The 19,889-nt window shown below is 42.4% G+C and overlaps 1 protein-coding gene across 1 annotated transcript in view; it reads left to right on the forward strand.

Moving 5' to 3' along the window:
• TMEM163 (transmembrane protein 163) overlaps positions 1-19,889 on the forward strand; it is a 173,477-nt gene that overhangs the window by 68,708 nt on the left and 84,880 nt on the right. The gene's annotated exons all lie outside the window — the stretch shown is intronic.

A 19,889-nucleotide genomic window follows, 5' to 3' on the forward strand; every position in this document is an offset into this window, starting at 1 on the left:
TACTATAATACTGCTCCTATGTACAAGAATATAACTACTATAATACTGCCTCCTATGTACAAGAATATAACTACTATAATACTGCTTCTATGTACAAGAATATAACTACTACAGTACTGTTCCCCATGTACAAAAATATAACTACTATAATACTGCCTCCTATGTACAAGAATATAACTACTATAATACTGCCTCCTATGAACAAGAATAATATATGTTAGCTATAACACTTCTATCTATAGGCCTGAATGTATTGTTCTTTAATTAAAATAATAAGGAGTCTTGAAACATTCTACAGTCGTTATCCTGCTCATTAATGTTTTTTCTCTTAATTACATTAACATCAAATTATAATTTATCAATAAAACATAAACACTGATGAAGCTGAGTGGATGTGATTCTTTTCTGGTTAGTGAAGATTTATCACTCTGTAAAATACATATTGCTGTGCCAGAGGCTACAATATCTAATATTATGTTACTGGACTATGTGTTATAGCTGAAGAATGTTCTTAAAGTGGGGGTTCAGCGATCAGTTTCTTTCTTTTTTTCTCTCTTTTTCTTTTTTTTTTTTTCTTTCTCTGTACACTACTCAAAAAAAGTTAGGGATATTTGGCATTAAGGTGAAATTTATGGAAAACGTAAAAAGATCCCGCTCCAGTGATATTATATAATGAAAGTCGGGCATTTAAGTAGAAGCAGCAATAGTGATTTCCTCATCTCAAACAATTTTTTGACACAAAAGCCGACCCCCGTGCTGGGTATAGCCCCACAAAAAATGTCAGTGTCTCAATAACTTGTCCTGTGTCCTTGAGCATCAATTACAGCTTGACAACGACATCTCCTGCTGTTCACAAGTAGACTTATTGTCTGCTGATGCATGGCATCCCACTCTTCTTGAAGGGCGGCCCTCAGGTCATTGAGGTTCTGGGGTACAGAATCACAAGCCTCTACACGGTGACTCAGCCGATCCCATAGGTTTTCAATGGGATTCAGGTCTGGAGAAAGTGCAGGCCACTCCATGTTAGGTCCCCCAGTCTCCAGTAGCCGTTCCCTAATGATGTGACCTCGATGATCTGGCGCATTGTTGTCCATGAAGATGAAATTAGGCCTGTGATGTTCCTGCAAAGGTACAATGACTTGATTAATGATGTTATTCGAGTAGTATGGGCTTGTCACTAGACCATTTACAAAGTGTAGGGCAGTTCTGGATTGACTAGACACACCTGCCCACACTGTAACACCACCATCACCACCAAAGGCTCTTCTGGTGACAACAGTGGATGATGCATAGTCTCCAACATCAGTGGCAGCCATCATTTCTGCTCAGCATGATTCGACTTTCATCAGTGAACAACACTGAGGCCCAGTGGCCACTTCCGTCTGAGAACATCCTGCTTGAAACCTTGCAATGGTACTATTGATAAATTGTTAGGTGTCGTCTTGGTCTCATGATATCAAAATGTGAACAGCATAATGAGGAGGACTGTTTAAATACCCATTCTAATTGAACCAGGAAATTTATTGGGCGATTCATGAATCAAACAGCTGTTGTGAATTTTGCCGTTAAGCTCCTTGTTAGAGAACAGCAAGTTGTGCAAAAAGTACTAAAACATTGAACAGTTGGACATGTGCATTCAGAAGGTTAGAGAAGGTCACATTAAGTTCACATGTAAAGGTTAGATGGAATTTTAGGTTCATATCGGAATTTCACCCACAATCCAAATATCCCCAACATTTTGTGGTTCGTGTATCTATTTATCTCTTTGTCTATCTATCTATCTATCTATCTATCTATCTATCTATCCCTTCCTTTCTTATCATAATTATTTGATATAAGATATGTAATATACGAAGCACTACAACTTTTATGCTATAAAGACACTACAGAACAGATCCCGTGTTGTATGTTGTTAATGTACATATGCTGACATTTGCTGTAGTCCGGGCGTCATGGGATTCCTCTTCACCGTCTCTTGTTTCCATAGCAATGAAGTGTGTGGCGGGCACCAGTATCCAGTGAGACCTAGAAAGGGAAATAATACGAGATTGGCTTGATGTCATTTATCACATTCAAATTTGTGTTGTATTACATGTTTGTTCCATGTGTCTTGTATGGGAGCAGTGTATTCGCTGATTTACATTATAATTCAATATATTAGAGACATGAATTTGTCTAAGAATATGGGAGTTGTTTGGATCCCTATCATTTATTTCCAGGCAGAGGGTGTTTACACTAAATTGTAATATACAATGCATTCAGAAAGTCTTCAAACCCTTTAACTTGTTTTCACATTTTGTTATGTTGTAGCCTTCTGTTAAAATCTGTAATGAACCCCCTTAATGAGAAAGTTAAAACAGAATTTTAGAATTCTTTTGCAAATTTATTAAAAAGGGAAAACTAAAATTTCTTTATAAACATAAGTGTTCAGACCCTTTGTTATGACATTTAACATTTAGCTCAGAGGCCTCCCATTTCTCTTGACAATCTTTCAGATGGACTCACTTGTGTTAAGTACATTTGATTAGACATGATTTGGAAAGACACAGTCTATAAGCCATGTCTTTATAAGGTGTCTCAGCTGATAATGCATATTAGAGCAGAAACCAAGCCATAAGGAGGAAAGAACTGCCTGTAGTGCTCAGAGACAGGATTGTGTAGAGGCAGAGATCTGGAGAAGGAGACAAAACAACGCTGGTGCCCTGAAAGTTACGAAGAGCACAGTAGCCTCCATAATTCTAAAATGGAAGAAGTTTGGAACTCTTCCTAGAGCTGGTAGAGAAGAGCCTTGATAAGAGAGGTGACTGATTACCCAATTGTCACTCTGACTGAGCTCCAAAGATCCTGCGTGCAGATGGGGGAAACATCCAGAAGGTCAACCATCACTGCAGCCTCCACCAATCTGGAAGAAGTTTGGAACAACCAGGACTGTTCCTAGAGCTGGATGCCCCATCAAACCAATAACCCAATGGTCACTGTTGCTGAGCTCCAACAATCCTGTGTGCAGATGGGACAAGCTTCCAGAAGGTCAATCATCACTGCAGCACTCCACCAATCTGGACTTTATGGCACAATAGCCAGAAAGAAGCCTCTCCTCAGTAAAAAGACACATGGAACCCACCTGGAGTTTTTAATAAAGTACTATAAGGACTCACAGACTGTTGGAAACAAGATTCTCTGCTCTGATGACACCAAGATTGAACTTTTTGTCCCCAAATCTAAGTGTCATGTTTGGAGGAAACCAGGCATTGTTCATCACTATCCCTACTGTGAAGCATGGTGGTGGCAGCATCATGCTGGAGGAATAGGGAGACTGGTCAGAGATGATGGAAAGCTGAATAGAGCAAAGTCCATAGATAATCTTAATGAAAACCTGATCCAGAGAGCTCTGGACCTCAGACTGGGCCAAAGGTTCACCTTCTAACAAGACAGTGACCTTAAACACACAGCCAACACAACACAGGGGCAGTTTAGGGACAACTCTGTGAATGTCCTTGAGTGGCCAAGCCAGAGCCCTGAACCCAGTGGAAGATCTCTGGAGAGACCTGAAAATGGCTGTCCACCGACGGCGACCATCCAACCTGACAGAGCTTGAGACGGTCTGCAGAGAAGAATGGCAGAAAATCCCCAAATCCAGGTGTGCAAACCTTGTGGCGTCATCCTGGAATCACTGTCAAAGGGGCTTCAACTAAGTGCTGGGTAAAGGGGATGAATACTTATGTCCTGAGTAAAGGGGCTGAATACTTATGTCAATGCAAGATTTTAGTTTTACCTTTTCAATAGATCAGCAAAGATTTCTAACATTCTGTTTTCACTTTCTCATTATGGGGGATTGAGTGCAGAATGATGGGGAAAAACTGGATTTTAGCACAAGGCTACAACATAACAAAATGACACACTTTGAGGAATTATGACATTGAAGACCTTCTTATTCCTGGTGGTCTCAAATTCCTAACGGAGCTGTGGTGGTCCAGTGGAGGGAAGGAGCAGACGACATTTGATTGTATCCCAATATTGGTTATAAATCCTTGTATACAGTGGATGGAAAGGGGTAGGATATGTTCAGTGGAAAGAATCTTATTCCTTCTAACTGTGGGAGGAGTGCATTAGTCAGGGTATAGCTATAGGGGAAGCAGAGGTAGTAACCTGTCCTGTCTTAGGCAAGTGTTGGCTCCTGGGGGGCGACCAGAGCCCCATCTGCTTTATAGTAAGACACTAGTGTTGTAAATGGCACATTGATGATTGTGGAACCTTAAATTTTCGCCTCTCTCTAGTGTCTCTAAGGAGAGCAATACAAGCCCTGGTAGTCCAGTGAAATTAGAGGTTATGATATTATTTTATATGATCCAAAAGTAGGTTATATTCCTTGGTCCCTAATGGTGTCTAATGGAGATGACAACCTGTTTCCCTCCCTAGTGTCTAGAGCTTTGTCTCTGAATTTTATAACTTTGTTTGACCCAAGTGTAACGCCCCAGTGTGGCATTACCACTTCTGCACCCGGCTACTGTCTTTACTGGTGAACCTCAGGTCATCATGTGTATTTATTTCAGGTCCAAACACTGCATTTCCTATTTTATAACTGTTTATGTTATGTTTATGTGTAATGTGCCTGGTTGACCAGCAGGTGGCAGCAAACACGGCAGAGCTACAGGTACATAGAATGGAACTTACCATTCCATTCTAACCTCCCTCTGTGGAGGAGTGGGCGAGTCCCACTTCCTGCAGGAAGGGTGGGTCCAAGTTTAGTTGCAGTCTAGCTTGCCCCCTGCTAGGGGAAGGAAGCAAGTGCTGGGCATGTCTCTGCTGGACGTGCCCAGGCCAAGCCAAGCCAGCCAGAGCACCTTCAGCTTTGCTGGATATGGAGGCCACAGTTTGGAGCCTCAGGAGCCAGTAGGAGATTGCCCTGGCCTAATTAAGAGACAGACTACAAAGAGAGAAGTTTTAGCATAAAGAAGAAGCTAAGTTAAACAGCAAGCCTGTCAGCACAGAAGAGCCAGAGAGCAACAGATGTAGCACAGTTGAGTTTGCCTGCCAGAGTTTTAATGCCAAAGCCTGCTGGGACCAAGACAAAGTTTGAAGATTGTGCCTGATGAACGTTTACCAAAGTAAAGCCGCTATTCAACTTCATCAGTCTGGACTCAATTATTTCTTCAAATACCTCAACTATTCCCCACTATTTGTCTGCTTCGGAGCCAAAGCCTGGGGTGCAGCCATATCCAGGTAGGAGCACAGTGACACTCACTTACACACATAAAGGGACATTTTAGGCCTCCCTATACCACTTGGCCATTCCTACCCCTGGGTACCAACCCTCTAATAGGGCCCCAGGGGGCGGCACGTTGCACAAGCAGTAAGATTAAAAAAAAATTATATAGTATTTTGACGTTACATTTGTTAACCCGATTTTATAGGGAAGAAAGTCATCAGATTTTGTTACAGCGGATATTACTATTTCCTGCAGAGAGATATAAAACTGAACAGAGATCATTTTATCTCCTAATAAAAATCAGTTCTTGGACTTTAATTACATAAATTTATTTTTTTCTGACTAATTAAAATGAATTACAAACCTCACTGCAGTTTGGCTGATTTCACTGGAGAGCTGATGAACTCAGAATTGATAGTAGTAATCAGTTGTTCACAGATGAACCATATTTGATATTAGATCTTAATTTTATTATTCATTTTATTTAATATTATTTTATCATGAGCTTAATTTTATTATTGTTTTTTTACTATCATGATCTTTTTTATTCTTTATATTTTTTTTTATATTTATTATTTTATTTTATAGTCACGGTCAGGCTTAATTTTATTCTCTTGTTAATTGTTTTTTTATTTTATTTATTTTGACCTTAATTTTATTTTCTAATATTTCATTTATTATTTAATTTTATTTATCATTAGCTTAATTTCAAAGAGTACTTTGCTATGACCTCAATTGCCGTTTCCCTATTATAGGAATATAAGGTCACCTAATGCCTGGTTCTTGAAAAATGGGTGTAGTTATAGGGTAAACGTCATCCCCAAGCAGTCGATTCTTCATCTTTCTTTCTGTTGTGGAACAATGGTGGTAGGTGGTGGTGGTGTTTGTGTGTGTTGGAGTGGGGAGGGGGGGGGGGGGGGATTGTCATTGGCTGGATCATGGTCTGTCAAGTCTCCTTGTTAAAACATTCAGTAACCATTCCTCCTGATATGTGATCACAATAACAGCACTTTGAAAAATGCCTAAATGATGCTACCCTACAATGCCCATAGTATGCAGCCACACAGTGCTCAGATACTACCAGCTTTCACTTCTCATATAATACTGCCAAGCCAATCCACATGTCTAAGTAATACCCTACTATAGTACCTAAATAAAATGACTATACAGTGGCCAAATAGCGCTGCAATATAATGACCAAATAAAACCTTGTGTAAGAGCTCAAATAATACTATGTGTAGTCTCAGTACTCAAATAGCACCACCAAGTATTGAACCAGCAATAGTGCTGCCATACAGCAGCATCCCACAGCAGAAGTTAGCAGGACATGGGTCCATTTTCCTTAACCAACTGCTACAGAAAATCTTGCAGACTGAAGAAAACTAGGATTTTGTCTCTTTAAGTCAGTTGTATGATTGTTTCAGGACTTTATATATACCGGTACGCTATTATTCTGACCGCTAGCTAATATCCAGAGTAATCACTGTGTGCAGCACGGACATCAGCTATATGTGCCCGGAGTGACTCCATAAGGTTTTGGTAGGTTGTCACAGGTATCTGGAGCCATGCTGACTACAGTGCATCCCACAGCTGCTGGAGGTGTCATGGGGGAGGATCCATAGAGAGAACATGACCATCGCGGTGGACCCACAAATCCTCAATTGGGTTCAAGTCTGGGGAATTAGGGGGCCAGCGTAGTACTTGGAAGTCTTGGTCATGCTCTTCCAACCAATGTTGGACATTTCTAGCCGTGTGACATGTTGCATTGATTTGCTGGAAGATCGATCTGCCCCAGCGTGGACAGTCAGCATGTATGGGTGTACATGATCTGCAAGGATGGATTCATTTCCAAATCGGTTAAGAGTGCCTTCCACACGGATGAGTGGCCTAGAGAATGTCACAAAGAGCTTCCCCAGATGATAACACTGCCGCCACCAGCTTGTGCTCTTCAAGGAATGGTTGCAGGGTGTTTGTTCTCTGATGTTTCTCTCCTGACACGCCAATGTCCATCCGTTCCATGAAGCAGAAAATGTGACTCATCGGAGAAAACAACCCTTTACCGATCAGTGGAGGTCCAATTCTGATACTTTTCTGCGAATGTAGCTTCGTTGTCAGAGGAGCAGTGACCACCCATCTGCTCCGGGGCCCCATATACAGAAGGGTTCTCTGATCTGTTGTGTTACACACACGTCTGGTGGCCCCGGGTTCATTTTGGCGGTGAGCTGCTCCACTGTAGTGTGTGGATCTGTCCTCATGCACCTTCATCGCTGATGTTCACCTCTCACATCAGTGGTACATGGTGCTCCGCAGTTTCCACGTCACTTATTCACAATGGCGCCAATTGTCCACTCATGATGCACTTTCACAACAGCAGCACAAGAACAGTTCACACTGCGCAGTGTCAGAAATACCGACACACGGGGCCTAAAAGCCAATAATCTTCAGTTTTTACAACTCTGATAAATTGCCCCTGTTACCCATGACAGCGACAAGGGATATGTGTGCAGACAGCCTATCACACACCTCATATACCTCAGCACACGTGACTTCCTTTGCGCTGCCGACGTCCAAAGTAGGAAGTGGTCAGAATAACGGGACTTGACTGTATAGATAGATAAACTAAAGACAGAGAAAAGAGCAGCAATTGTCACATTGAAAAAGATGGGTGCGATCCCTCCAGAATCCAAGCACCAGGATCGAATAGACATCCACAATAAATCCAAAACTAGAGGCGGCACTCCAAGTTGTGTGAAAAGGGCGGTGGAGCCGCTTTATTCACCCATGCAATGTTCCAGCCCTACACAATGTAAATTGTAGATAGATAGATAGATAGACAGATATTACATAGATAGATAGATAGATAGATCGATAGGAGATAGATGGATAGGAGATAGATAGATAGATAGATAGATATTCAATAGATCGATAGATAGATAGATAGATAGATAGATAGATAGATACAGTGTTGGACTGGGTTGCCAAGAGCCCACCAGTAAAATTCAATCTAGGGGCCCACTGTACCGTTATATGTATATATTACCTGTACACACTACCCAGTTTTTATATGGACATAGGCAATATACTGTATAGCATCTTAGCCAACCTGTATATATATCAGTCTACTGTGCCATGTGCCACCTGTGCAGGGGGTGGGGGACTAGGGGCCCACCTTGCTCAGGGGCCCACCGGGGATTCACCTGTACCCCTGTGGGCCCGTCCGAGCCTGGATAGATATGAGATAGATTAGATATAAATCTATTGGCATGAAAAACGAGTAGAATATTACAGTCCGTTATGAAAGCTTTAATTTGGAGAGGTGCCAAGAAACTCTCCGTGGTAATGCAAAAATGATATTGCTTATTTTTACATGCTGACAACCAGATCCGTCTCACTGTGAGGCTTATGTAGATTAAGCAACTCATTCACCAGCTCAAGATGCCAGGACGAGATTCAAGGACAAAGGAGATAGAATCTGATCAGAGGAGAATTACAACCAGGTGGTCATTGTAATGTTTGGCAGTGGTGATTTTGGAGGGAGTATAGTGACACTTGGGCCAAAAGAGACTGTTTGTGTCTTGGCCCAAAATCTTGAGTCATTGTATGAGGTATATTTATAATGGACAGAGCTCCAAATTCCCTGAGTAGCCATAGTCTTAAATGATACAATTCTTTCAATTTTACAATTAGTTTACTTTCAATCTCCACTAGGGGGAGCCTAAGGAGCTTACTTTATACAATTGCTTTTATTGAGTTAAATTGCAGTTGTATGCAGTAAGCCCCTAAGCTCCCCCTAGTGGTGACTGCAGGCAAACAAAATTTTACGCTTTCTATATGACTAATATCTACACAGGGGACTTAGATTACTGCATTTTATAAAGAGACCTCCAACCCCTGTAATCTGTGCTCAATTTTAGATTAACAAAACAATATTGTGATCAAAGGTGGACATTTACATTAATGAGGTTGTTTGAGATTCGAAAAAAAAGTCCAGGTCTTAAAAAGGTACTGCCACTATTGCATTTATATTTATTTACATATAGTGGGGAGAATTGATCATAGACTGGCATTCTACGTAGGTCAATGACTGGATTCGGTAGTGACATGTCTCCCTTGTTGTGTCGCGTGACCCAGTGATGTGACACATGGGGAAACACGTCATTTCCGGCGTGACCCTCGTCAAACTGGATGTTAAGGCGGGAAGAGCAGAGGCTGAAATGGGGATCAGGTAAGTATGATAACCTCCGCAGGTCCAACCAAGCTAGGGGGTCTGCCCAAAGGCCCCAGTGGATGAATAACCTCTTTAAAAGTATTACCTTTTTCATATAAGATGCATATAGCTTTAAGTGTCGTAGCTCCTTTTTTCTGACACAGTGGTGCAAATTTCCTGAATGCAGATGCTATTTTCTAGCTGCCTGCAGACACCACTAGAGGGAGCTCATAGCCCAGTGAAAGCTGTGTTGATCTGTGTTTAGTGAGCTCCCCCTAGTGGTCCCAGAATCCAGCGGTGGATATCACATAAGTATGATTCCCTCTGCAGGTCCCGTCCTACCGGGAAGCCTGTCTGAAGGGAACCTTATGGTAAACAACCCCTTTAAGGTTTTAAATAAAGCTACGGTAAAAAAAATATAACCTGTAATGTGCATGTCAAAGAGTTTGTGACCCCAGGAGGCCCAGCTAATTCTGGATGAGGACCCATAAGGCTGCCATTACAGATCTACCATCAGCTGTCAAAGAATGAGAAGTCATTGAGCAGCCCCCGACTTTACTATACTGTATAGATAATCAGGAGCTGATAGGTTTCAATGAATGTTTTTCCCGTCATGCTGAAGTTTCTAGAGGGCTGGGAGTTGTCACAGTGTAATAGCGAATGCTCGACTACGGTCTGTTGTGACAGCGATTTTCTGCTCTTGTCATGTTTTGCCTCAGTATTATGCAGCATATGTTCCTGCATCTCAATTTGCTAATGTGTGAGGATGATGTGTAGGAGGAGATGGCACCTTCTTGTGGCACTGAGCTGTCTTATAACCAGCAGCAGAGCTAAGGCTCCTTGAGCTGTACATAAAGCATTTTATCCTGTATGCAGCTTAGGCAGGCAGCAGAATCTTCTAATGGAGACCAGTCCTAGATGGAGACTTACTGGCAATGATCCATGGAAAACGAATATGCAAAGAGGTATCTCCCAAGAAAGAGCACCATCTCACTAGTGCCACCTATTGGAAGTGGCTCCTTATGAGTCAAGATCCGACCTTCCAACAAGCCTTCCGAAAAAGCTGTCTACGGATGGATATCAGGCCTGGCCATATTCCATTTTCAAATCCCAAGGCTTTGCTGGAAAGTTGGATCTTGACTCATAAGGAGCCACTTTCAATTGGTGGCGCTGGTGGTGAGATGGTTCTTTTTCTTGGGGGATACCTCTTTGCATGTCCTGTATGCAAAAGAGTTGTGCACAAATCCTTTACAAATTTCCTAAAAGAATAGAATTTGGGCGAATCCAGTACTTTTGTGATTCATCTTGCACGAAACGTTCAGAATGGCGCCTACAGGTCAGAAGACGGAGAAGAAGGGTCTGCTGCCAAAAGAGATAATTTTTGGACCATTTAAAAAAAAAAAAAAATTCCAAATGTGCAGTGTGCTTCTGAAAAGGCTGTTTGTTACTGCTGCCTACCCTCCGTTTACCCAGAGCCGTACATGGAGCATTACTAATGTGGTCTTTAGTGTTACAGCTTGAAGGGGGTTGGATACAGACCGAGAAGACCTCAGAGTGTCATACATGACTTTTCTGGACAATCAAGGAACTTTCAATTCAGACTGAATTTATTTGGCCTGAACTGAATCTGATGGGCAATTTTGGGAAATTCGCTTATTTCTAGTTCCAATTTCTTAGGGAATGTGTGTCTTCCACAAAAAGCCAATATGTCTATTGAGCAGAAGATGCTTCCTTCTGTGGACACCTGGAGAGAATTATCTGTCTGAGGTCCATCCAGAGTCCATCAATTACTGAGCCAGTTTAAGGCTACGTCTACATGACGACATTTGTCGCGCGACATTTTGTTGCACTAATGTCGCACGACAATTTTTATAATAGCAGTCTATAGTGTCGCACTGCAACATGCAACATGCTGCGACTGCAACGCAACAGTCGCAGAAAATCTATTCGAGATGGATTTTTCTGTGACTGTTGCGTCGCAGTCGCAGTATGTTGCATGTTGCAGTGCGACACCATAGACTGCCATTATAAAAATTGTCGCGCGACATTAGTGCAACAAAATGTTGCGCTACAAATGTTGCAGTGTAGTTGTGCCCTACAAATGTCGTCGTGTAGACGTAGCCTAAGGCTACATGCACACGAACGTTAGTGCTCCGTGCCCAGGCTATGGACCGCAAATTGCGGTCCGCAATGCACGGGCACCAACCGTGGGGCAGCCGCATATGGATCGAGGACCCATTCACTTGACGGTCCGCACTGCAAAAAAGTGCATGCGCTACTTTTTTGCGGTGCGGAGGCACGGCCAGAAACACCACGCAAGCACTCCGTATTGCCTCCGTTCTGCATCTTTTTGATTGCGGATCCATTCAAGTGAATGGGTCCACGATCCGTGATGCGGAATGCATGTGGCCGGCGCCCGTGTATTGTGGACACGTTATATGCGGGCCGCAATACGCCCACAGGGGGCACACGGTCATGTGCATGTAGCCTAAGAGGTTGAGCCTGGGTGGTAAAGATAGATAGATAGTTAGATAGATAGATATAAGACAAATAGATGATTGATATATAGATAGATAGATGATAGATAGATAGATAGATAGATGATAGATATTAGATAGATAGATAGATAGATAGATAGATAGATAGATAGATAGATAATAGATAGATATGAGACACATAGATAAACGATAGATAGATTTAAATCAATACATTAATGAATAGGTAGATATTGGTGATAGATAATTGCTTGTTTGGTCAGTAGATTGTGACCATGTAGATATTTCCTTCCAGGCCTTCTCCTATATTATGTAACGTCTCTGTACTTGTACCGTTCCAGTGACATTTATACAGATATTGTGGGGCGAGCGGCGGTTTTGCGGTCAGGAATGGCTCCTTCTCTCCAGAGTCTCAGCATTTATCATCTTCCTAGGAAAGGTCATACACAATACAGATGTTGGCCGTTGCGTTCCTCCTCTGTGCTGCAAGTTTAACAGAAGGTCCAGAAATAAGCCCCAAGTCTCGTCTCTATTACACATCTGCGGGGGACCAGTCAATCTTCTTATATTACTAAGGGACTGGATTCATCCTTATTCCTGTTTCTTCTGTTATGATTGAAGATTCCTCATGCGGTTCTCGTATAATATTCCTCTATTACCTCTCCTGAGCACCTAAACGTTATCATCAGCTGTTCTCAGTTACAGCAATCTGCACTGTATGTCTTATTTGGATATTCTATGGCGGTAGTCAGGGTGGATAAAAATCAATGATTTTTTTAAAAAAATCTAAAAAATCGGATTTTTTTGATTTAAATCGGATTTTTTTGATTTAAATCGGATTTTTTAATATAAAATGCTTTTTGAGGAAAATATATTACCATCCAAAGGTTATTTCATTATGAAATAAAGATTACTTTTTAAATTATGTAGAATAAGGCTGTATATGTTTAATTTTTTGTTAAATTCCATTAATCCATTCACAATGTCCGGCTCTTGCAGAGGTTTTTGTAAGATTACTGGGCAGTTTCTCTGCCTACAAGATATTATCACAGATGCTTGGTTTAATTTTGGAGTTCTCAAAACTGAATTTATAACATGAAAAGAGTTGAGAATATTATATATATAATATTGTCAATATCCAGTATAAGGGTCAAAACTTAAGTGCTGAGGAAGAGGAGTTAGCTATGACATGGGTATCCAGCAATCATCCATCTGTAATGCCAACTATAATGAACTTCAAAGCCAAGAGGGAACCATTCAAGATATATATGTTTGCTGAAGATATTTTAAAGAAAGTCACAGCAGTGAACTGGTGGAAGTCACTTAAGCACTTGGATTTAGAGACTGTTCAAGTAATGATTTTACTTTTAACAGCAGTAGCTTCTTCTGCGGGCGTTGAAAGAACATTCTCTTCCTTTGGACTCGTTCATTCTAAATTGAGAAATCGTTTGTGTCCCGATAAAGCAGGAAAGCTTGTTTTTCTTTTCCAGATTATGAACAAAGAAGAAGATGAAGATGACGAGTGAGCTACAGAGGACATTACTAAGGCTACTTTCACACTTGCGTTCAGAACGGATCCGTCTGATGTCTGCACAGACGGATCCGCTCCTATAATGCAGACGTTTGGATCCGTTCAGAACGGATCCGTCTGCATTATAGTTTAGAAAAAATTCTAAGTGTGAAAGTTGTTCAGACGGATCCGTCCAGACTTTACATTGAAAGTCAATGGGGGACGGATCCTTTTGAAGATTGAGCCCTATTGTGTCATCTTCAAGCGGATCCGCCCCCATTGACTTGCATTGTAAGTCTGGACGGATCCGCTCGCCTCCGCACGGCCAGGCGGACACCCGAACGCTGCAAGCAGCGTTCAGGTGTCCGCCTGCTGAGCGGAACGGGGGCTGAACGCTGGCAGACTGATGCATTCTGAGCGGATCCGCGTCCACTCAGAATGCATTGGTAGCTGGACGGATGCGTTCGGGGCCGCTTGTGAGAGCCTTCAAACGGAGCTCACAAGCGGAGCCCCGAACGCTAGTGTGAAAGTAGCCTAAGCATTTCTTGTGTAGGCTGGGCTGACAGTCTAAGTTTCTTAAAATATATATATTTTCTTTAGCCAAATTAGTTAACAAACATGGATGTTTAAGCAAATAACATGCTGTAATGTTATTGTTTTAGTTGAATAAATCCTATTTAAATTGTTATTATTAAGGTAATGATTATTTTTCTCCTTCTTAAGTACAACAGAAAAATTGTCCAAATATGAACCTTTATGTAAAAAACTATGATTTAAATCAAGCCTTACTGACTAGTGATTTAAATCAAATCCACCCTGGCGGTAGTATTAAGGCACTGTATATCACTGTTATTTGGGCTCTGTGTGGCGGTATTATTTGACATGCTTACTGGTACTGTAGTCTTTATACTCTGTATAACACTTGTGTTAGCTCTTTGTGGCACTATTTCTTGGATATGAAATGACAATGGCATTTATAGACTGTATAGCACTGTAATTTGGGCATTTTGTGGTAGTATTTAGGTACTCTATAGCACTGTTACTTGGGTTATGTATGGCACTATTATTTAGGCAAGCTAAGGTTGTATTTTTTAGGTATTCTATAGCTCTGTTATTTGTATCGCATTATTATTTTTGCATACTATGGTGGTAGTATTTAAGCACTATATAGCACTGTTTATTTGTCCATGTATGGCCCTATTATTTGGGTATGCTTGCTGGTAGCATTAAGACACTGTATAGCACTTTTGAAGACTGAGAGAAGAAGGCTGCGCCTCAGAGCACGGGCAGTGCCAGGAACAAACCACTGATCCGATAGAAAAAGTTCACAAGGCCCAGCTTCCAGAAATTTAAAATCCAGCTTTTATTGTTGCAAGACGTAAAATCCAAATAGCAAAAAATGTCTACGCGTTTCGGGTCAGACAGCGACCCTTAGTCATGACAAAAGCACCATTTTAAGGCACACCATGCAAGTGGTATTTCTGCACTGCATGGCACCTTTATATGAGCTCTGTGTGGCACTATTGTTTGGACATGCTATGACAGTGGTATTTATGCACTGCATGGCACCTTTATTAGTATTATTATTATTTTATGCACTTCTATAGCGCTACTATATTCCGCAGCGCTTTACAGACATTAGCATCTAAATGTCCCCAATGGGGCTCACAATCTAAGGTCCCTATCGGTATGTCTTTAGGGTGTATATGAGCTCTGTGTGGCACTATTGTTTGGACATGCTATGACGGTGGTATTCAGCCACTCTATAGCACTGTTATTTTGTCTATGAATGTCAGTATTGTTTAAATATGCTATGGTGGTAGTATTTACCCACTGTGTAGAGTGTTATTTGATCTTACTGTGGCATATTATGGTTGTAATATTTAGGCACTGAATAGCACTGTTTATTTGTCCATATATGATGCAATTATTTGAGCATTCTTGCTGCTAGTAGACACTATATAGCACTTTTATTTGAGCTCTCTGTGACATTATTATTTTGGCACACCATAGCAGTGGTATTTAGGCACTGCACACCTTTATATGGGCTCTGTGTGGCACACCATGGCAGTGGTATTTAAGCACTGTATAGCACTGTGATCTTGGCTCTGCATGGCAGTATTATTTTGGTATGCTATGGTAGTAGCATATGGCTACCGTATAACACTGTTATTTGGTCATTGTATGGCCCTATTACTTTGGCATATTATAATATTGAGGCTCTGAATAGCACTGTTTTATGTCTATGTATGGCAATATTATTTGGGCACACTGCGTTATTTGGGCTCTGTATGACACTATTATTTGGGAATGCTATGTTGGTTATATTTAGGTGTTATTTAGCACTACTGTCCTCCTGGTACCATGGTTGGTGCCACAAGCACCTTAACAAGAACAGCAATAGAATGCAACCCAGGACCATGCAAAATACCAAGGATATGGTCGTTTTATAAGAAGCGTCGCGTGTGTCGGTAATATATTTTCGAACTAATTGTAGGATTTGCACTAAAGGGTTAATAGGACATTTTTGAAAAAAAGGATTACGCCATATAAACTGAAAACGTCTTGCAAGGCTGTAGCTGCCATTCCTTTATATTCCCTCCTTTTATATTCCTCACAATAAGCGCAGTAAAGGTTACCTGATCTCCCCCTGGTGTCTTCATCTCTGCAGGCGCGGTATATTTGTTCTAGGCCAGCAAGGTGGTTTAACATTCGCTGTCATAATTATGAGGGGCTGCGAGGCTCTGCTCAGACACATCAAAGAAATTCTGCAATTAGACGCTTTACAGCCTGTCCTGTCTGGAAGGCGCAGAATAGGTTTATAGGAACGGGCGGCACAGCGGGGGCGGACAAACTGGAATTTAATGGCATGGATGCCTTTTTTTGTTATTGGAAGTAAAAATAACTTTTTTTTTATCTGACTTTTTTCTATGGAACATTTGATGTTATAAAAGGGGATTGCGCATCTTCCTCATCTTCCAGAAACCTGTTCTTCCCGTTTCCCTGCTTACAGACTCTCTATAGATGTTCAAGAACTCTCAAGCATCCCTTCTAATGTAATACAGGGCATAGTGGACAAGGGGGGGGGGGGGGAGATGCAGCTGCAGATTTTCATAGTGTTTTTACTAGAAAAATTGGCTTAGAGAACACATCACAAACTATGTCCACTCCTGGAAATTCTGGGTAGCAACCAGTATGACTATTAGCTGCCTATATTTTCAGTTTGCATTGGCACTAGTGTCGAACAAATCATGGACTTCGATCCGAATTTCAGGGAAAATTCCATTTGCTGCGAAGCCGAATTTCCCTGAATGGTGGTAAAAAACCAAAAAAAACGGCTTGCGACGCGCCGGCCACCGCCATCTTGATTGAAGATTTCACACGAAATCCTGTGCGCGGTGACGTATGACATTATCACGACGGGTGACATGATGATGTTATCGTGGGCTGCGCAAGATTTCATGCCAGATCTTCAATCAAGATGATGGAGGCCGGCCCCTTTGCAAGCAAATGGATGAGGTTTTTATAAATTTTACACTGTGTTATTACTGTCAGATGCCGCGATCAGCTATGAATGCGGCATCTAAGGAGTTGAATGACCGGGGGGGGGGGGGTAGAAAGGAGGGGCAATTGCTGTTCCCTGTTATCGCACCCACTACTTACAAAGAAATGCAAATACGTCACAGAGCTATTTTTTTTGTAAAATTCAGCGAAGCAGCCGAATAGAGTTTTTTAATACTTCGCTCATCACTAATTGGCACTCACAAAATTATCTCCGATTTTTACAAACTCCATTCTCATTCATGTAACACCTACCTGTGTTTTTATCTTTGTGAGAAAAAAAAATGCTGAAAAAATGTAAAAAGTTGGAATTTAGGCTGCCGAGCTGCAAAAATGTCACCTTAAAAATTTTATAGATCGGTATTCAGCTCCTGTCAGGTTTTATATAAGTCTTCACAGCAGGTATGAAAGTGAGATGTCAAGGTCAGGAGTGTTATGCTGACATCTAGAGGCCAGTAGGGAAAAGTACAATAGTTCTAAGTCAATTTGTATGCACCAAGTTTATATTATCGGTTCTGGGAGACCAGATTATACCATATAATGTGTTAGAAAGAGTCAGACTGTACTGTAATCTTCTCAATACATTTTAGTTTTATAGTTGTAGTGAACTCCATTAATTTAAAACTGACCAAGAGACTCCTGTCCCCTTCGTATGTCACAAGTGGTTGATGCATCGCAGAGAAGTTTTTATATTGGACAATATAGATAGGACTAGACATTAAGCCCGTTACAATAACAGTAGTGCATAAACATTAGTAGGAACAGTCTATATTAAATGGCACTGGCACTGACTGCTGGCACTGAGTGTTGGCTGTAGCTGAGAATGTTGGCACTGACTGGTGGCTGAGACTGGTGGCTAAGACTGCTGACTGCGTCTGCGCCTGCTGGTACTGACTGGTGGCTGTGGCTGAGACTGCTGGCTGAGACGGCTGACACTAACTGGTGGCTGTGGCTGGGGCACTGACAACTGGCACTGTCTGGTGGCTGATACTGCTGGCACTGACTGGCACTGGTGTGGGCAGCACGGTTGCAAGTGGAACGTCATGTGTTGAATGGTAAGAGCGCCGTGTATGCGCAGTTCAATTATCGGCACACACGCACGGACACGCAGCCCTGAGCACGCACACAGGGCTTTTATTACAAAGGATAATATTTTCTCTTAATGTAATACTGGCTTACATGTAGCTGTAATATGTGTCACTGGCACTGACTGGTGGTGCTGAGACCACTGGCACTGTGACTGGTGGCTGATAGGGCTAGCACTGACTGGTGGTGCTGAGACCACTGGCACTGTGACTGGTGGCTGATGCGGCTGGCACTGACTGCTGTCACTGTGACTGGTGGCACTGACTAGTGGTGCTGAAACGGCGGGCACTGTGACTGGTGGCTGATAGAGCTGGCACTAACTGGTGGTGCAGAGACCACTGTCACTGTGACTGGTGGCTAATATGGCTGGCACTGACTGGTGGTGCTGAGACTGCTGTCACTGTGACTGGTGGCTGATGCGGCTGGCACTGACTGCTGGCACTGACTGGTGGTACTGAGACCACTGGCACTGTAACTGGTGGCTAATATAGCTGGCACTAACTGGTGTCACTGTGACTGGTGGCAATGACTGATGGCTGGCAATGACTGCTGGCTGATACGGCTGGCACTGACTGGTGGTGCTGAGACCACTGGCACTGTGACTGGTGGCTGATAGGACTGGCACTGATGCTGTCACTGTGACTGGTGGCAATGACTGCTGGTGCCGGCTAATACTGCTGGCAGCAGCTGCAATGTGTATCTGATAATTCTGTCATTTCTGTCACTCTGTGCATGTAATGGCGGCGCTTGTTACGCACAAAATGACTCTACTCCAACTGACACAACACGCTATAAGAGGCGGTTATTGGCCAGCGGCGCAGTTGTGGGGATGGTGTGATTGGACGGCTCCGTGCTGTGGGCGGTCCGTACAGAGTGTGGTGCTCCGTGTGGTAATTGGCCGGCACAATTGTGGGCGGTCCGGGCTGCGACTGATTGGACGGCCGAGCTGCTGTGGGCTGTCCGGGCTGCATGTGCTGCGCCATGTATTCATTGGCCGGCGGCGCGGTGCTTTAGGCGGTCCCTGCAGTGTGTGGAGTGTGTGCCGATTGGTCTGATTGGAGACTGTAACAAATACTACAGCTGATGGCAATGGAAGGATAGAACTGAGCATGTGCGACCACCACAGTAGGTGGACATGCACATTACTATACATGTTAACCACCAGGGTGAACCATTGTAATGAAGTTAAGAAAATATCTCACAAATGGAGCATTTTTGTAACAGAAAGTATATTCCAAACCTAACTAGTTTTTCATGCTGAAATATATTAAAATGACATTTAATGTGGGCACAATCCCTTTAAAGGGGTCCTCTCACTTCAGCCAGTGGCATTTATCAGGTAGAGAAAGTGAATACAAGGCACTTACTAATATATTGTGATTGTCCATATTGCTTCCTTCGCTGGCTGGATTTGTTTTTCCATCACATTATACACTGCTCGTTTCCATGGTTATGACCACCCTGCAATCCATCAGTGGTGGTCGTGCTTGCACACTATAGGAAAAAGCGCCGGCTTCTCTGGTGGCCGGGACCGCAGGATGGCTCATAGGCTGGTGCTTTTTCCTACAGTGTCCAAGCATGACCACCGGTGATGGATTACAGGGTGGTCGTAACCATGTATAATGTGATGGAAAAATTAATCCTGCCAGCGAAGGAGGCAATATGGACAATCACAATACATTAGTAAGTGCCTTGTATTAACGTTCTCTCCATAATAAATGCCATTTGCTGAAGTGAGAGGACCCCTTTAAGGAAGACTTATAGTATTGTTTATTACAATATATTAACTATTGTCTACCTATTAATAACCAGTTCATGGACCCC

This window comes from Bufo bufo, chromosome 7 (assembly GCF_905171765.1).
Source record: "Bufo bufo chromosome 7, aBufBuf1.1, whole genome shotgun sequence".
Classification (NCBI taxonomy): Eukaryota; Metazoa; Chordata; class Amphibia; order Anura; family Bufonidae; genus Bufo; species Bufo bufo.